Raw genomic sequence first — 4,031 nt, forward strand, 5'->3', positions numbered from 1 at the left:
CTAATAAAAAGAAACACAATAATAATAATAATAATAATGCATCAGTTTTATATAGCGCTTTATCATAGACACTCAAAGTCGCTTTACAGAATTAAGGCATTATTCTTTCACTCCACACTTAGTGGTGGTAAACTACTATTGTAGCCACAGCTGCCCTGGGGCAGACTGACGGAAGCGAGGCTGCCATAGTGCACCATCGGCCCCTCCGACCACCACCAACACTCACTCACACACTACATTCATACTAGGCAATGTAGGTGAAGTGCCTTGCCCAAGGGCACAATGACAGATCCCACTGGGTGACTGCCACCCCACTGTGGCACCTGGAATTCTCAGTGGTCTCCCATCCAACTACTAACCAGGCCCAGACCTGCTTAGCTTCCGAGATCTAACGGGATCGGGCAATGACAGGCTGGTATGGCCATATAGTTTGTTATGTCCTTCTTCAAAAGGAAATAAACTTTGTCCTGACCTGTAGATCTTCCGGTTTTGTGCAATTTGGGATAGATTCAACCATGGATAAGTGCAATATTTATGTGAATATGATCCACTGCTGATTTTTCCAGGGTGTACCCCTGTTTAGCCCCTGAAGAAAGCTGGAGAAAGGCACCAGCAGACCCCCGCGACCCTGAAAAGGAGCAAGCGGGTTGGACAATGGATGGAAATACTATCCGCCTTGACCACGGAGTATTCTATTAAACCAGATGTTTTATTCCTGTCCCACATAAGGTGAGCTTTTCTGAATTTATGCGTTGGGTTCCAGCATTCGTCAAAAATAGAAGGTTTGCATATATCTGTTGAGGAGGGCTCCGGACTGATGGACTCAATACGCAGCCGTGACAAACCACATACGCTGGTGGGGAAATTCACACATTGACTAGAATGGAAACGTATCGCTTTGTTGCAGTGAAGCAGCAGAGAAACAGCAGTTAGGCAACCAGTGGAAACTGAGGAACAGTGTTTGCAATCCCAACAGCTGGAGGCACTTCACAGATGTTTAGTGGGTCAAAACGTCTTTAAGTGAACAGTCAACATGCTCCGGCTGTGCTGCTTTCAACTTTCTGTTACAAAGTAGGAGACAACAGTTAAATTATTCTGATAAGCCTAAATGTTTGAACTGTTTATGTTGTATTTCATTAAATATTGAAAAGTTATTTTCACCCCCACAGAAATAAGGCCTATAAACTGTTAATGCTGCAATTTATTCTACATGGAAAATTTATTTTCCTGAAACATTACAAAAAAATAAATAAAATGCACCAGCTGGCATTTTTAACGCTGTACTATAGTTGATTGTCATTTTATTTTATGAACATGTTTGTTATTATTATTACAATTATTTCTAAAGTTTAATTTAATTGGAGAACTTGCAACTTTTGTTTGCAACATATGACTTGTAACTTTTTTTTAATTTATTATTATTATTATTATTAATTGGAGGTTTTATATTTTAAAAAATCAGCTAATGCCAAACAACTTCATGTTTTGGATTTTTTTTCTTTTACCGTCAAGAAAATATTACACAGCAGTTCATGGCCACCCCACAGTCGCTCTCTGGTCCACTTTGGCCACCCTTAAGTTGACCTGGACACGTCACTACACACCATGTTTATTCCTTTGTTTTCTGATCCCACTTTATCTCTTACAGCTCACTTTTGGGCACATAGAAACAATCACATGCCTATTCAGTGGACTGGGACACTCGGCATTCCTTCAGCTCAAAATGATACTTCTGTGATTTCAGAGTCTTGCTGATGAAGTTGACATTGACATTTACAACTGTCCTGAGAAACACAAATGATGATATCGACAACTCTCTTCACAGGGACTCTGTTGCGTTAAAAGTTATATTCTAGGCTTTTGGCAAAATTGGTCCTGTCACATAAAAACAACACAAAGACACATTAAATCCTGAGGCTTCTTTCCATCCACAGATGGTAAACAGGACCTCTAGCTACTTACTGCTCGGGGTTCTCTTCTTTCTTCCTCTTCCTTCTCGTTCCATCTTTATCTCTTCACCAGTTCCAGACCCACTGGGCTGATATCAATGTAAAAATACATTGTGTGGTTGACACACCAGCTTGTGTACTGTATCTACAGTATTTATGAACCAGCTTTGTAAATTGATTCTCTAGGGAATGGTCTTTGATCATATATACAAGTCGGTGTTCCAAATTAACTGGGGATTGTGTGCTCTGGTGACCTTTTTCTGACCGTGTTGCTTATTATCGTGACATACTGTACATGTTGAAAGAGTAAAAAATACTAAAACTAAAATAGAAAAATAAAGAACGCATATGTGTCATGTATAATGTGGGACCAGTCACTATAGCTTCAATGATCACAGATCAAACTGGAATACTTGTATGTCAATCTCTCTTTGTACAACATTTATTTTTCTATCTCCACTGCAATCTCAACAAGTATCATCTAATACAACTCATCTTCTGATTGCACCATGTTCCTCCACTTCAGTAGTTCCAAATTTCTTTTTGGCTCAAATACCCTCTTATCTCTTATTTCTGAATCCAACTACTCAGTTTGTATGACTCCATCATTTTGCTTAGAAAACTGTTTAAAAACAACTATAGAGCACAATGATGGAATTGACAAGTGATTACACATTTTAAAGAATCTCATTTTGTAAATAAGTAGAAAGAAACACTATGTACTGCAGTGGTTCCCAACCCGTTTTGGATCGTGACCCCATTTTAATATGAACAATTCTGGTGACCCCAAATATTTTTTTTTCTAGAATTAGAGAAATGGATGAATGGATCTGCTCTTACACCACCAGAACGTTCCTGCAGAAACAGTAAAGGAAGTGTGTCTTCATGGCCTCTGGATGATAGAAGCGCAATTAACATTTGTTGACCTAAATACCATTATCGATAAGTAGGGATGTAATGAAATAGTTAACTCACCATACGATATGAAATACAATATGAGGCTCATACACGAAATACTCACGATACGATAGAAAAAATGAAAAAAATCCCAATGAAGAGTAACAAATGTGTAACATGTATTTGTTGATGAAAAATAATTTGACTGAAAGGGTTGGAGACAGAGTGTGGGAGTGTTTAGCTTCACAAATAAAGAATGAAAACCAATTCACCAATCTAAGAGTTTTTTTTATTATTATTTTTCATTTCTGTAACATAAAGGCTTTGGAAGCTTTTGCCTTAGGGCCTTTCTACTTTCTACTTTCCATTCCTTAGCGCCTCTATCAGTACTTGCGCCAATGTTCTGGCCTGTGTGCGGTGGTAGACCTGGCTAGTTTTTGCCCCCCCACCATCCCCATTTATGTGTGTGTGTGCGGGGGGCGGGGGGTGGTAACTATGTGTTGCCTTCCCTCTAACTCCAGTTCTCCACATCAATCTGGGTCTGTTTCTGGCGAATCCTTTCAGAACCAGGGAGGGACATGAACAGAATTTCTGAAGCTGATTGGGCGAAGCGCCTGTCCACCATGATTTGTTTTAGCCAATCACACGGTAACAAATGATGATGTCGTCATCGGCATGCGCCGCAGAGACACTGCTACAACAACAACAAGGCTCCCCTGGTGAAAACTGTATTTTGCGATAGTAATGCCACTGCCATTACGTCGTTGAGTGACTTTTGCCGTTTTTGCAAGAAGAGTATGTGAGTTAAGGGCAAGTTAACCATCCTCCTGCGTTGACATATTTCTATTTTGATTTGGAGCTATGCTAATAGCGGTAGCCAAGCTAGTTCCTCTCCTCGTAACTGCGCATGCACCAGTTTTATTTCAGCTCTTCTGCCTTCGTCACACCCGGATATCCTGCCCTAAAACACAACAGTGCCTCATGATTGGTTCGAATTGTTTCGATTCGGTTTCGAAAAGCAAAGGCGGGAACAGTACAAATTGGAATATGGTGTGTGAACACCATAGTCATACGTTTGTGAACAATAAGAGTCATAGAGACAAATAATTTAACCTTCCTCACACAAATACATTCATTCACACACTTCAAATAAAAATATATATTTATTGCACTTGTCTTTTTGGA

General features: G+C 39.7%; 1 pseudogene; it reads right to left on the minus strand.

Moving 5' to 3' along the window:
- Nucleotides 1-311: 311 nt before the first annotated feature.
- LOC114472733 (uncharacterized) lies at nucleotides 312-429 on the minus strand (annotated as a pseudogene).
- Between the last annotated feature and the right edge of the window lie 3,602 nt (nucleotides 430-4,031).

Source organism: Gouania willdenowi, chromosome 11, assembly GCF_900634775.1.
Source record: "Gouania willdenowi chromosome 11, fGouWil2.1, whole genome shotgun sequence".
Classification (NCBI taxonomy): Eukaryota; Metazoa; Chordata; class Actinopteri; order Blenniiformes; family Gobiesocidae; genus Gouania; species Gouania willdenowi.